General features: G+C 30.0%; 1 protein-coding gene across 2 annotated transcripts in view; it reads left to right on the top strand.

Moving 5' to 3' along the window:
• LOC126734490 (zinc finger protein 184-like) overlaps positions 1-16823 on the top strand; it is a 36721-nt gene that overhangs the window by 5149 nt on the left and 14749 nt on the right. The window contains exon 1 of one of the 2 annotated variants that reach the window (XM_050438143.1): positions 3842-4434. The exons of the other annotated variant lie outside the window; for it this stretch is intronic. The gene's annotated coding sequence lies outside the window, so the exon portion shown is untranslated. Of the gene's footprint in view, positions 1-3841; positions 4435-16823 lie in introns of those variants that run through there. 2 annotated transcript variants of the gene reach the window in all.

The following is a 16823-nucleotide window of genomic DNA, read 5'->3' as shown; positions in this document are numbered from 1 at the left end:
TGCAATGTATCACTAATAAGCCTCTCTTTAGCGATTCTTAATTCGCTACTATACCAAGAATTCCGTTTGACATTGAAATCTTTTGGGACATGATTCGTCGAAGTAGTAAGGAAATATTTGTAAAAATTACTCAAAATTACTTAATGCCGTACCAACTTTCAAAGCGAAGTTCTAACCTTAGTTGTTCAAGATTTTTCTCAGTTAATGTCCTTAGTTCCGTGATAGTTATGGTTCGGTTTCAGTTTCAGTGGTTTCGATGCACATTTTTAGTTCTTGCACAAATAACATAATAATGCAATCAATTACTTCAATATAATATATATAAAAAAACACTTTTATTTAATCAGAACAATTAAGAAAAGAAAACTCGTTTATAAAGTCGGGAGAATAAAAATAAAAATGAATATAAAAATCTATTGGAAAAATATATCAGAGTTCATACTAAACTATTTAATTTTGTTAAATTAAAGTAGTCAATTTTAAAATTCGTCGTGTGATTTCACCTAACTCTATATTAAGGGCCTAAAACTTATTTTGACAATATTCAGATAGAATATCCTGCATATATAATACTGGAATGTATGTATAATTATCATTATATCTTAATCATATATATTATTTTTGTATATATTTTTTCTTGTTTGAATTATGCAGGTAGAAATAGAGATGTAAAGCATTTGATAGAAGAAACAATAATCGTTTATTTTCCAAATTCACTATAAATGTTATTATCTGAACTAAATACTTTACTAGGATTATAAGAAATTTTAGTGAAAGTATCTAAAACAACCACACCTAAACCACTTTTTTTCAATCCTATTAAGAGGTAGCTTATCAAATCTATTTTTACACTTGGTCATATCGGTTATATAAGGATCCATTATTATTACTTTGATTATAGAGGTTTCTGCACTATAATAAAAGCTGATGATCATGATCATGAGATATATTCACGTCAGTACGTGAATACAGCATGCATATTATTCACATGCCCCAGTGGGCATATGAACTGCATCTTGGCTAAGGAATCTTCTAACGATGTTATATGTTTTTAGAATAACTAATTTCTGTATGTTTGTGATTTTGTTTTTGGGTAACGGAAAGTGTGTTTCCTTTGTATATTGGTATTCGGTACATTTCCTGTACTGAAATTATGATCTGGTACGATCTTTATTGTTGCTTGGTTCCATATTTTCTTTACTTCTTTGGATAGTGGTATATATTTTTGCTTTTTTTTAGTATGGTTATCATGTCCATTTTTACCATTCGCTACGACTATAAAGTATGTTATTTTGGTTTGTTTCCTTGTTTATTAATATTATGTCTAGTTTATTAGCTGTTTATTTGCTAGTTTTATCGGCTAGTATTGGTCTGTCATAGTACCGCGTTTAGATGTGTGTGTCAGTTAATGATTCTGGGTGGTGTGTGTAATATGGTTTGTCGATTGTACCCGGCTACAGTTTGTTCAATATTTCAGTGTGCATGATCTTCGGGACGTTGTTGTATCCTGTATTTTCTGTCGTACACTCAGATGTGATGTGGTTTATTGTCTCTGCGCGAATAAGTGGTATTTTCTGCATTTATCGGTTGTTATTCGATGCTCTTTTATGGTGTACCTCCTGTAATTAAGAGTATTAATTAGTTGATCCTGTGTGGCGAGTAGGAATCCTTCACTCTCTGAGTTTGGGCTTTCGTGTTGGAGCCATCTAGAGCTGAGGTCTATGTTTACGTCATTCTAGTAAACCATGTTGTAGTGCCTGCTGTGGAGCTCCTTCTGGGATTAGAAGACTTCTTTTTCTGTTTGGTATGTTATCTTCATGTTTAGTGTCTATAGGTTTAGTGGTGTGAGTTTTTGTATTATTTTTAATGTCTAGTTCTTGTATGTCGATAAGTCGATTGAGTGCTTCTACGTCTGTCTGTGTCCAGTATATCCAGAGTATGTGAGGACGGATATTGCATATGTGTTGTGATTTGTGATTTAAGTATTGTCAACAGCATTTTTTTGTATTATGTTTCAAGCTATTCTTTAGCGATTTTATGACTGATTGTTGTATTTCTTTAAAATTGAAATATTTGTGTGTCTATTGGACTGTCATTTATTCTACTATTTATTTGCTGTTTAATACAGTATTTTCTGTGTTTGTCCACTTTCTTTCTTAATATGTTTATGGTTTTGCATTTGTGTGTGCCAACTTTCATTTGGATATTTTTGCTGGTAGTTTCTACAATGTGAATAAGCTGTGAAGTTGCTGTTGTGAGTTTGCGTATATTTTTATCTCATTCATGTAGAACAGATGATTTATTGTATCGAGTTTATCGCCTGAATGCTTGATGGTGAATCCATATTTAGTGTCGCTTAAATTGTTTGACAATTTGGTTTAGGCACAAACGGAGCCACAGTTTACATGTTTTATAGTTTTAGGCTTCCCTTTTACTTATATTTAATAAAAAATTTCGGCTTAAAGAAAATTTTATTGATTTTTACGAAAACAAAATTTTGTTTTCTCGTGACGCTTATATGGTACACTGGGCCTAATTTAGGTTAGTTAGGTTAGTAGACACCACAATATTGGGAAAACTGTAAAACAAGTTTAGATAAACGTCAAGATTATTAAGATGAATTAATTAAGATTACTAAGATGAATTAATTTATAGGGAATAATAGTATGATAATAGATTAATGACAGCAGTTTTTCTTGGTGATGCGTTGTTTACAACCGAAGAAATTCATGAAAATTTTTTGTTGATCGTATCCGTACGTCATGCCGATTTACTTGCTAGATTTTAACGCTCTTGTAGCATAAAAAATAAAGAATGTCAGACATAATATAGATCTCTTCTAATACATAATTTATTCTTATTTAAAATTTTAGTACTTTCAATATGCACATGTTACACATGAAGTTAGATATTATTTTAGAATTAGTACAAAAAATATATATTCTTTAAAGATCCTAAAAACAAAAATCTTCGTGCAGATTGTATATAACATTAATATATAACGATTTACAAATCTAACTCGATCCAATATTAAATGATTTCATAAAACTTAATTATAAAATATTTTACATTGAATATTAAAAAAAAAATGAACTGGATTAATAGTTTTTCATTCTATTCATTTCAGTTCCTTGAATCATTTGTAATACATTCATATAATTTAGTAACCACTGAAAAACTAAAAAAAACCTAAAGCTCTTTCATTCTTTTTTAAATTCTTAGATGGTTTATCTTTACTCAGCCTGTCTGGAAATGTGCCCAATATTACTTTTAGAAAATTTCCTCTGATGTACAAATCAGTGGCTTTCCGTTTCAACCTTTGGTAAAGGCGTCAGACAAATGCGAACTGTTATTTTTCTTCTGAAGATACAAACATCCTTAGCGAAACAGGTACTTGCCGAGTCAAAAATTGCTACACTTTTAATACGAATTAGAAGAGAAATTTAATACCAATTTATTGCTAAAAATGTTATTCAAATTGATCTTGGATAACATTTAAATTATTATTAAAGGAATTTAGTAAATAAAACCACTCCTTTGCCACCAATCTTATCAATTAATGATTTTTTTCCTATAGATATAAGGCATTCTCCGCCCCTTTATAGAGGGATTCCCTCCAGTTATGTCCGCCTCTATATGATAAGCATATTAATAAGATACGATATGATTCATATCTTATATGAATAAGTAAGACTTCACCCAGAATTACTTAACGTAAAATTAATGATTTTTAAATAATGTGGCAACCTTGCATCGATAAGTACCACACTGTACTACCGAGGCGCGAAATCTCGTTTCGCTCGGCGTATTTACTATTAGATATTCCGACATAATTGGGAATTTTGACCGGTTCCCACTGACACTCACAATAATTTAATCGGAACTAAATTAAATTCCGCATTATCATGTCAACATTACGGCGAAAACCGGCATCTACTAAAGACGATATTTACGAAACGAATCCGGAACTAGACTATAGTCGTTCCCCAGTGACCGTCGCGAAACCGGAAGATCCTACTTTTTTCGATAATAGAACAGTGATTGATAAAGTTTCATTATTAATAATAAAATCGGAAAACGAGCAGTTATTGGATAGGGAAATTGATAGATCAAAACCATCTAACGCGCAAGTGTATCAACCACCCAACCTTATCTCAGAAACCGAATCACCAATAGAAAAAGCGATATTTAAAATTGAAATAGAAGATCACAATCTAATTAAGGAGGAAAATGATGCCCCAGTAGCTGAAGGGCAAGAGTGTCGGGTTGCTGCTAGAACATTTTCTTTATAATTTGGTCACGTTCGTTAATAGTCTTTGTGATATTTGTGATAAAATCAACCTCTGTCGGGTGATCAAGTTGAATAAACAAGAACGGTCTCTAGCTGCCCAAGTGTTGAAGAAAGTTGTTAAATTGGGATTGTCAAGGCGTAAAGTAAGTTAGAATTTATTTATAATCAAGTTTTATTTCAATTAATTACTGCAAATTTAAATGGCGTTTTCGCCAAATTTGTCACCTTGTTTATTTAGGTTTTATCTTATAAATTTGGATCCAGTTTGTTCTTCTTTATAAGGTAGCTCAAGTAATAAAGTATATCTAATTTGACTTAAGTATATACATACAGTGCTTTCATTTTTTTCACAACCACCCTTAATAACTTCTTAATATTTTTTTTTTTAAAGAAGTTAATAAGGGGTAGTTCATTTTGAAATGAAAGCACTGTATATGCTTGTTTATTAACCGATTAATTCTTAGATTTTTCTTTTTTTCATTGATTATTATTAAATATTAATTATGGAAAATATCTTTAAAATAATTTACGACATTAGACATTAGAAACAATAAGTTGCGTAGTCCTGGTTTTTGAAAATATATACAGAAAGCTTTAGCTTAAAAACAAATTAACCAGGACCGTTCATTTTTAAATATTTCAGAAAAAAACATTTTTTTAACTGTTTTAATCGAATTTTCAAGACGTACTTGCATGTCATGTAATATATACACACGTTGAAATTGAAAAAGCTCTTTTTCAGTCATAAATATAAACTTTAGACAAAGAACCTTTTAGCACTTCTTTTTTAAAATAATAACTGCAATTTAAGTAATTAATTTTACATATTCGATTTTTTATGCAATTTTATGACTTATTTTTAGTAGAAATTGTTTAAAGGGGATATAGTCTTTGTGGTTTAAGACATGGATTAACGCATCATTAAATTATAAAAACATTCTTTACAAATGACTAATACTATCGTAAAATAATAAAACTTTCTCGAAAAGCGACAGAAACAGTAAACACTATAGTCCAACCATATTTGAAGCAAAATTACAAATTTTTTTCCTTATAAAATTAAGCTTAAAAGGAACAAACTTTGGCCTTTTTTTGACTTTTTGATTATTAAAGCCAATTGAAAAAAAAATCAATTGGCTTTAATAATTTTTTATCATAATTTTAATTGTCTTTGATTTATATATATAGTCGTAAAATCTAATGCAAATTATAAAAACTGTTTTTTTTTTTTGGAGATTTGAGAGTTTGTGTAGAAACTTTACATTGATTTAGATGCTCCTTTTTATTTAAATATTATAATGTTCTGCTAATTTTTAGTTGTATTTTTCGTTTAATAATATTCTTTTTGTTAATATTACTGTGTTCTTTTAACTGTATTTTTAAAGTTTCAAATGCAAAATAAATAAAAATTTATAGTCAAAATTTCCAATTTAGGGTCTGACATATAATTTAATTGTACTACATTAATTTAATTATCACAATAGATTTGTCCTTTATGAGTTTATTGTATGGCATTTTCAAATGTATTTGATTTCTCTTGCCTACAAACATAAATAATTACAAATTTTCTATTATTTTACATTATCCTGATGAATCCATTATGTAGAAGAATATTTTTTAAAATTCTCGTACAGGGTGGTCCGGTTTCGATGGTGGAAAATTAAATGGCCGACGGAGAACGAAAAAATAATAAGTTTGCTATTATAAATAATATTCGAAAAATGATTCGTTAAAAAATTATAGGGTGTCAAAATTCTAATTAAAAAAATCATTTTTTTTTATTTTTCTTAAACCACTTTAGATATGTTAATGAAATTTGGCACGTTTAGACAGTTAATCAAGACGCATCTTTTTGTGCAAAAAATATTAATTTTATTCACCAGTGGCGTGTGTGCGGGCCGACCTTCATACAATTTTAATTTAAAAAATGATGCGCCACTGTTTTTTTTTTAATTTCTTTTTTTTATGAAATCCTTGTTTAATTTAAAATAAAAAACATTTATTTTACTTTTTGTCGTACGACACACTGTTTACGAGTAAAAAAATAAGTTTTTATAAATGCTGATTTTTTTTTATTAAACAAAAAATATTAAAATACTAAATTTAATTAAAGACTAAATTATTCTGTTCGGTTCTAAAAAAGACACAAGAATCTGGATTCCGAAATTCAAATAAATAATGAATATAATAATGCCGGCAAGAAAGCAATGCATGCATAAAACAAGAGACGGTTTGTTTGTATTTTATTATGACAGTTAATTATTTAAGTAAGTCAAATTATTGCGTTGGTTAACTTAATTAATTTTGCTATTGTTAACAGTGTTGTTAAAAGTATTGTGAAAATTGCGTTTTTCAAGTAAAGAATACGCTGATATTCATTTTTGTTATGGATTTTGTGATGGAAATGCGGAAGCGGCAGTTCGTGAATATCGAAGACGGTATCCAAATACAAGAATTCCAGATACTCGCGTGTTCATTAGAACACATCAAAATTTTAGGAACTTTGGTCTACGTGGTAATAATGAACAATACCGAAACCAGAGAAATAATAATGAAAATCGTGTACTGCGCACTTTTGATAATAATCCAAGGCTGAGCTCTCGCAAGGCAGCTCAACAACTACAAATTCCTAAATCTCAAGTATTGCGAACTTTACACGCTGACCACAGGCATGCATATCACCTACAGCCTGTTCAGGGTTTACACCCTGGTGATGTTGAAAAGAGAGTAAGATTTTGTCAGTGGCTTTTAAACTCAACAGAGGAAAATCCCGACTTTTTACACAAGATACTTTGGACGGATGAGTCTTGTTTTACAAGACGCGGAGTGATAAATTTTCATAACATTCATGTTTGGGCACAACAGAATCCTCATGCAATTCGGCCAAGATCGTTTCAAAATGAATTTTCCGTTAATGTTTGGTTGGGCGTTATTCGTGATGTTTGTGGTCCGCATTTCCTACCTCCAAGGCTAAACTCACAACTATTTCTGGAGTTTTTAAATAATAGTCTGCCGGACTACATTGAGGATTTACCCATTAATTTGAGACATGAAAGTTGGATACAACTGGATGAAGCCCCCCCACATTTTGGAATAGGTGTAAGAAACTAGCTTAATAATAATTACCCTCGAAGGTGGATTGGCCGGTTAGGGAGGAATGATATTAATGATCAAAATGGTATTGGACCAATACTCTGGCCACCCAGTTCACCGGATCTTAATCCACTAGATTTTTACGTTTGGGGAAACATTAAGGACAAAGTTTACGCTAATCCCGTATTTAACAGAGAGGAATTAATCTTAAGAATTCAGGAAGCATGTAATGACATGCAAAATCAAAATTTTGTGGTATTGGTTGCAATAAACTCCTTAATAACTCGGTGGAGAAAATGTATTGAGGTCGGTGGGCTGCATTTTGAACAACTTCTTTAATTATTAATTGTTTTTATTTTGTTATTGTTTTTAAACGAATTAAATGTGTTATCTTCTTATGTGTTTTTATAAATCAGAATTTTTACTCGCAAACGGTTTGTCGTACGACAAAAAGTAAAGAGATGTTTTTTATTTTAAATTAAACAAGGAATTCATAAAAAAAGAAATTTAAAAAAAACGGTGGCGCATCATTTTTTTAATTAAAATTAATTAAAATTGTATGAAGATCGACCCGCACACACGCCACTGATAAATAAAATTAATAATTTTTGCATAAAAAGATGCGTCTTGATTAACTGTCTAAACCTGCCAAATTTCATTAAAATATCTAAAGTGGTTTAAGAAAAATAAAAAAATTTGATTTTTTTAATTAGAATTTTGACACCCTGTAATTTTTTAACGAATCACTTTTCGAATATTATTTATAATAGCAAACTTATTATTTTTTCGTTCTCCGTCGGCCATTTAATTTACCGCCATCGAAACCGGACCCCCCTGTATAAGAATAAACTGCTTTATAGTTTTAATTACAGTCATGTCACATCATAATTCATAACAAATGAGTATGTTGTTGCCACTATGAAATATTTTTTTTATTTATTTTTTTGAAACTTAAAGCTATGATTATTTTCTAGACTAAAGTAATTTCAAATTTTATTCAAGATATTTGAAGTAATTTTAAGTTTGGTTCTAGCATTTGGAATAAATTTTTATTTCTGTTGATTTTCAGATTAAATACCTTAAATATTTAGAATAGAATCAACAACATAATGTAGAGTTCTAACACATTTTTTAAATGCACTTCCAACGAACATTTCTAATAATTTCTTTGTAAATATTTTCAAATTTTAATAGCAAGCAGTTCGGTATGTAAATTATATTTAAATATTTTTTTTTATAAAAATTTTGTCTAAAAACCTATAGGTCTAATAAAAAGAAATAACATTTTATGTAAAATTTGATTTTTTAAACCCATAAGGCTTGTATGCTTGTATTTTATTATTTAATTTAAGTTTAAGTTTTAAATCAAAATATCCCATAAATAAAAAAAAATCTCAGTAGTTTAGTTTAATAACTTTGTTATTTTTTCAAATTTTTTTTATTTCAATCTTTTAAGAAGTCAATTAGATTTGTCTATGTTTGTAAGAAAATTTATTTTTATTCAAATTAGTCAAAGTGTTTAGAACTCTTATGAGATTCTTTAAAAGTGACTAAATGTGAATAAGGATGTTAAACCCGCAATTATTTAGGTTTTTATAAGAACTTTTTCATTGAAAAGAATTATAAGAAATCTATTGTGTTTCCACATCACAACCTTTAATTAATGTAAATTAATTGTTGACCTATAAATTAATTTATAAAGTTTATCCTTCAAGGTACCTTAGTTAACTTTAAGATGAAAATTAATAACATAAGTGTAACATATATGTTCTAAATTTTGAGCCACATGGTGTAAATTTTAAGGAGAAAATAGTTTTGTTCCAACTTAATTACCATCATAGATACAATTTTTTAATCTTTGTTTGGAAATAGGGGATATCCAGCCATAAGAAAAACTGCAATGGTCAGACTCCTTTCCAAGGCAGCAAGGGTTACTTCATTCGATGAGCTGATGCCTATAAGCATTATGTTAATCCTTAAGAAAAAAAAACTAGTGTTGTTAGTATCGCACATGATTAATAACTTTTTTGCATCTAGACATATTAAGATTACCAGTGACATCTCAATGAACCGGGATGCCTTGCTTATTTTCTTTCTTGTATTGTTAGACTACAGCAAGGTATTTGACCTTATTTATCATAAAATACTGTTGGCTTAGCTGCATTATTTTGGGTTTTCTGCTCCTGTCAATAGGTGGTTTTCGGCATATCTCAGGTTTAGGAAACAGGTTGTGGCGGTGCTTCTTCATGGAGTTTCACAGGGTTCCATTCTTGATCCACTTCTTTTTATTATAGATAGATCAGAACAGATGCGAACGCATCTGATCAGCTATCGCAGGTTCGGTTTGGCACCATTGACGTTTATGCTAATGACACTCAACTTTTGTTTGCATTTAGGCTTGAGGTTGCGGATCTGGGACTGAGTGTTGTACATAGAAAACTGGCAACTATTTCAGACTGATCATCTAGGTTTCGCTTGTTGCTGAGTGCAACGAAGAATGATCACTAGATGATTGAATCTGAGTCCATTAAAGCCAAATTTAATCTCCTTATTATTTTTTGCCTTCATATAAATGGAAAAAAAAATTCATCTGTGGAGTAATCTAGAAATTTAATTTTTGATGTTACCTGAAATTTCGAACCACATATCTTAAGGAAATTGACCTCTGCATATCTTAAATTAAAATTTCTATACTCCTTTAAATACATACTTCACCAACACTTTAAATATTTATTAGTTGAATCTTTGATTTTATCTTAGCTTGACTACTGTGACGTGGTATCAACATCATTGAGTTGAGGAGAAAAATTTAACAGGTTCCAAATTCTTGCATGAGCTTTGTATGGAAGAAAAAAGATTGAACACATTACTCGTATTATGTATGTAATACATAAAGTCTTGACTATTATGATATTATTAATATTATTATTATTATATATTCTATTCAAACAAATAGCACATGACTTCTTAGCATTGTAATCAAATAATTTTTAATGTATGAAAGATCTTAAGGTCTTAATCAATGGCATTTATACAATATAAACTCTATGGTAAATTTTATTTTTTGGCGTTTTCTTTGCGTTCATCACGCGATTTTCACTTAAAGAAAATAAAAAATGCTTTTTATGCATGGTCCAATTATTACTAAGTATGTACATACATATAAGTATTATTTCTTAAAATAAATAACTATTTTGTATTCAAATCATCAGCATTTGATTAAATTTAAATTTTATTAAATATTAATAGAATATTTTTTTCGTAATTAAGAAAAAAAAAGAAATAGAGAAAAATACCTACGTGTGCTAATTGTGTATATACTTATACAGTGTGGTGACTTTAACTGGAATAAATTCAGTTAAAACCAGTGTTTTTTTTACCAGTGTTTCAAACGAATTCATATATATTTTTTTAAATATTTTTTCATAGACCATAATCTCCATAAATAATTTTGATGTATGTAATTATTTATAGTATTTAACGCGTAAAAATTAATATACAATTATCAAATTAAAAGTTAGAACTATCAAACTTTTAACACTTAACTGATTTAAACATATACGCCAGATACAATACTTATGTCAGAAATGAAAATTAGTAAACTAGCATTATATTAACTAGAGTATTTTAGTGCCACTTTATATTAGCTATAGCTATAATTAATTATTATTAGTTGTGTAAAAGTTATGCTTACGAACCTTGTGATAATCCTTTAAATTTGTTAATCTACAGCATCAGTTTAAGCAAATAACTAAATAGTTGCAATACTGATTGGGGAATAGGATCTCTAAAAGTATTGTTTAGTTAATTGTAATTTAAAGTGACTTGTAAACTATAAATTATGAGCGATTCATAGTTATCAAAAACCAGAAACATTGATTATCCACAAAGAGTTGCACTAGCTATCTACATACCTTCTTCTATATGATAATGTTCTGAGTTTCTTACTTGCTTGTTTCATATTTAAGCAGTGTTATTTACCGATAACACCACTATACTTTGAAGTATTTCAAATAAATAAATAAATTGGTTTTAGAACCAATACCTGGTTAAACCTTTGTGGATATTTTTTATAGTTTCAACTTGATTAGATGTTTATATTTCAACACATACGTAGCAAATCTAAGTTGGAAGTATTAACTAACTTTAAAGATGTCCTTAAAGTTACAAAAATTGTTAAATAAAGTTCCAAGCCTTGGTGATATTGGAAAGTATGGAATCACAAATGGGAATTCCATATTTAAAACTACAACAAGATGTGATAACACGTTGGCATCTTACGTACAATATGCTAAGTCAGATAATTTTACTTAAAAACGCTATCATGGCCATATTATCAGTAGAGGAACCACGGCAAAATACACTATTACCATCTGATTGGTATATTTTAAAAAGATCTGTGAAAGTTCCAAATGTATTTAATGAAGTTACCGTTGAGATTAGTGCCGAAAATTAAGTTCCGATGTCTAAAGTAATTTTGTTAGTGAATTCTATGAAAAGGCACATTCAAACATTTTTATATCTTTAACAGAACTTTCCTAAAATATATTCACTTATATGTGTGGTGACTTTAACTGGAATAAATTCAGTTAAAACTAATCAAATTTTATCTCGCAAAATTCCTGAGACCCGGCGATTTTTGTTTATTTTTTTTCACATTTTAAGTTTTTGTATTTTTTCACCTACAGGGAGGATCCAGATTAAACGCAACTTTTTTTTTTCAATTGGAAAGCCACTTTTTTTAAACTCTCATTGAAAAGAGCCCTTTTTCTTGATTAAATTGCCCTATTTACTTTTGTGATTATCTAAAGGAGAAATACGAAAAAAAAAGATAAAAACCATTAAATTATTAAAAGTCTCGAAATATTTTGTGTTGGTAAATTTTTGGCGTGTTTGTTTATTTTATTGGTATCGAGACATTTCCTGACATTGTTGTAGTGTCACTGTTAAAGTGAATTTCAACCAGTTGTTAAATAAGTTAACTTATATTGAAAAAATGCCTTATTTATCCGAATCCCACAAGATTGAAATCTTAATGATGATTGGTTATGGGGACAGAAGTCATACTCAGCTAGAGGTTGTCCACTTATTCAGGCAGAAATATCCAGATTTGCCATCTATTAACCAAGGTATGGTTAGTAAAATCGAAAGCAGATTTCGAGAAGTTGGACACGTGAGGGATGTTTCAAGATAAAGGTCTTCTAAAATCGATGAAAACACCCAATTAAATGTATTGTTAGCGATGGAAGAAAAAGCGGTAACTGCAGCCAGAAGAGTAGCTCGCGAAAACTCTATTCTTCATAAATCTGTGCTAAAAATTTTAAAAAGTGCAAACAAACGACCTTATAAAATGCAACCTGTTTAAGAGTTATTGGAAGACAATCCAGATCGCAGAGTTCAGTTCTGTGAATTAATGATGAACGCCATTGACGAAAATCGCATATCTTCGGAGTGGATCCTTTTTTCTAATGAGGCTACATTCACCCTAAATGGCCATGTTAATAAGCAGAACTGTCGCTACTGGTCTGACGAGAACCCACACTGGGTAAGGGAAACTAATACATAATATCCCCAGATATCTAGAATTTCTTGAACATGAACTAGTTCCAGTCTTACGTGCCTTATATCCGAGTCAGTTCGATCCAGATTTGTATGATGAAAGAATCTGGATGCAACAAAATGGTGCTCCCCTACATTATGCTCGTAATGTACGCCAGTATTTAGATGACAATTTTCCAAACAGATGGATTGGTAGAAGGGGTGCAATCGACTGGCCGGTACGTTCTCCCGATCTCACCCCACTTGATTTTTTTCTGTGGGGACATTTAAAAAGTCAAATTTATATGAGCAAATCAGGAAACCTAGACGAACTCAAAGAATGTATTAGGCAAGAAATCCGACAAATATCTCCAGAAGTGTTAGAAAATGTCAGAAACGAATTTTATTATCGTCTTGGGCTTTGCCAACAAGTAAATGGTGCTCATTTTGAGCATCTTATACATTAAACGCAACTTTTAATAATTTAATGGTTTTTATTTTTTTTTTCGTATTTCTCCTTTAGATAATCACAAAAGTAAATAGGGCAATTTAATCAAGAAAAATGGCTCTTTTCAATAAGAATTTAAAAAAAGTGGCTTTCCATTAAAAAAAAAAGTTGGGGTTAATTTGGACCCCCCCCTGTAGGTGAAAAAATACAAAAACTATCTTGAAATGTGAAAAAAATTAAACAAAAATCGAAGGGTCTCAGGAATTTTTCGAGATAAATTTTGATTAGTTTTAACTGAATTTATTCCAGTTAAAGTCACCACACTGTATGTATGTATAATAATATGTATCCTATCTAAAATGCATCATTAAAAAAATAACTTCCATTATAAAGGGGATTTTATCATAATATATTTGTGTTTACATTTTAATAAACAAAATTATAATTTGTAAACCTAAGTAATTAGTTTGACTGGTGAAGCCGATCATCAAAATAAAATTTAAGTACAGAGGTTTTTTTCTTATACTGGTTTTAATACCACATAATTTATCTTAACAGGGTAAAGTACCGAAAATGTGCACCTAATGTAGTTCCAGGAAGTGTAATCTATCAGTACAAATTCCAAGCCGGTAAAAATGTTCACATATCTGGTTGTTTGCAGTTTATAGCAGTAGTACAGGCAATATTCCTAGAAGTATTTTGTGGAACAGTAAAATATTTGTTAAAGCGATGACTTGAAGTGTAGCTTATTATTTATTTATTGTTCCAAATCTAGAAATGTTATTAAATGAAAAATAATATAATGCCAGGTGATGTTTTTGAAGTATTTTTTACTGTATATTAAACTTACAGGAATTTTTTATTTGTTTGAGATATAATCAAGTACATTGAATTTTATATTTTTCTGAGAAAGGCACATACCTTAATACCAAATAAATAAGGAAAAAAATAGTTAAAAATGCAGAAAAAGTAATTAAATCCTTATTGGCTTTATCAGATGGGAGTTAATGGCACATCATAAGTGATCATTACATAAAATATTAAAAATATTCAGAAGTATTGTTTAATTGTAAAAGTGCAATTTAAATGAATGAATTTAGTTGAAGTGTCCTGGCTTCTCTAAGTTAATTCTTCAAAATTGATTTGATTTTTATAATAGATTAATAAAACTTTTATAAGTGTAATGCGTGACATTTAAATCTATTTGATATAATTTTTGGAATTACTAAAAACATACATAATACATTTTCCCATTGTTTTTATCGTCCTCATGAAGCTATAAAGTAAAAACACTTATTGGCTTCACCAATTTTCTTGTTTGTTTTTGACTTCAAAAGGATTTTTTAAATAGCACATATGATAAGTCCTTTATAATTCTTAGTATTTTCCTGTTATATCATAATTTAGAATAAATGAGTCTATTGTTTTTATAACTCTGATGTAATTTTTTATATGCTTTCAGAATTTAGAGAAACGACCTGTTCTAGTTTTTCTAAGAACGAACTTTTAAATTTGGTTCTTGTATTTAAAGTAATTTCTTATTTCTCTTAAATTGTTAACACTTATCGTGTTATTGGATGGTTTTTGAGTAATTTTCATTCACTGCTGCTAAAAAGATACCATGGGCATGTGTAGGGGTATCCGACAAGGCTCTTTATTGGCTTCATTGTTATTTCTACTGTATGTGAATGATCTGCCTGACTCTCTGAAGATTAGTCTGCCATCCATACTGGTGTGCTGTGGAGTGTCTGTACTTCGATCTTTCGAAAGCGTTTGACACCATTGATCACGAACTGCTGCTAAAGAGCTGGAAGTGGTGGAAGGGGTGGAACTTAGCCTATTTTACTCATATCTTGAAAATAGACATCACTTCGTAAATGTAGGTATTAACAGAACAAATTACTCATCAGGCATCACAAATTCTATATTGGATCCATTGTTATTCTTGCTGTAAGTGAAGCTTGACTTGATTTTTGGAGAATGGTCTGTTGGGTCGGTTTGCTGATAATATTTTAGTTGTGCTAACTCGGTGGGCGCTTTCTGATTTGTCGGTGGAGTGCTCGCGGATTACCATACACGAGCATAATAAACAGGAGCACTGACAATAAACTAGGTAAAAATTCTACTCTCAAAGTCAAAAAAAACTTTATTATCATATAAGATATGGATCTTCTTGACAAAGCCAATTTAAATTATCCTAGGTCAAAAGCTTAATTTTACAGAAATAGTACTACTTACAAACTATAAAAGTAGACTTAACACATACATACATACATTAGATATAAATAAAAGATATAAAATAACTAGACAAAAAAAAACAAAACATAATATGAAAATATAGTGGGGTAAAATTTAATATAAAAAATTAAAAATAAGTATATAAACAGTGCACATAACATATTATCAGACAATTGCAAATAGAAATACTAAAATGTGTGTAAATTTAAAATAGAGAATAGTAAGAATATTAAAAACTATTAAAATAAAATTCATTTAAACTATAATAGGATTTACCAGCTAGCAATATTCTAACTTTATTTCTAAACATTTTGAGGGAAGGAACGGCGGACAAATTATTTGGTAGACGATGGTAGATCTTAATGCTCTCGTAAATAATTGACGTTTTTACCAATGTTGAACCAGGTAGTTTTTAGGCATTTCTAGTCATATGTGTGACATTGTTAGGCTGAAACCTGTGTCCATATTTATGGATCATTGTCACGGTTTCCATCCATATAGAGTTAAAATGTTTTTAAACAAGGGCTTACAGCGTTCCCTACTCGCTGTGCCGCAAATGTATCGTATAGCTCTTTTCTGCAACACCAAGAGTGACTCCATGCCCTGACCAAAGAACCCCCAAAAACAAGGACCTTGACTCTATTAAGGCATAGTACACTGATTTTGCCATTACACATCCTAACTCAATGGCTGTAATTCTAACAGCGAAACATCCAGATGATACCTTTTTTAAAAGATTTATAATATGAGATTTAAAACTCAATACAGTATCAACCATAGCCCCTAAGATTTTAGTCTGAGGCCGATATTCAACAGAAATACTATGATGAGTGGGGAGCCCCACCTGACACTTAAACGACAAAATATTTGTTTTGAAGAAGTTTCGCAATATAAGGTTGGAATCACACCAGAACTTACATAGCTTCTTTAAGGCTTAGTTGGTCAGAGCAATGCCATAAAATTGTGGATCCGTATTGAATCTTTGGAGGGAAAACTTAGCTCATTAGAAGCCAACATGATCACCCAATTTAGTGAGATTATTAATAAAGTGAATGATCTGCACAATAACCAACAGCAAGTCAATAATATACCACCTAGTACTTCTCAATCCCAGATCAACGACAGCAATGATTTAATGCAAGAGGTCCCGGATCGACAGAGGAGAATGAATAATATCATGCTGTTTATTATGGAAATCTTACCACACACTTCAGA

The sequence above is a fragment of the Anthonomus grandis genome, chromosome 3 (genome assembly GCF_022605725.1).
Source record: "Anthonomus grandis grandis chromosome 3, icAntGran1.3, whole genome shotgun sequence".
In the NCBI taxonomy this organism is placed as follows: Eukaryota; Metazoa; Arthropoda; class Insecta; order Coleoptera; family Curculionidae; genus Anthonomus; species Anthonomus grandis.
Note: the sequence above shows the minus strand (reverse complement) of the source record. Positions and strands in the feature narration are given on the sequence as shown.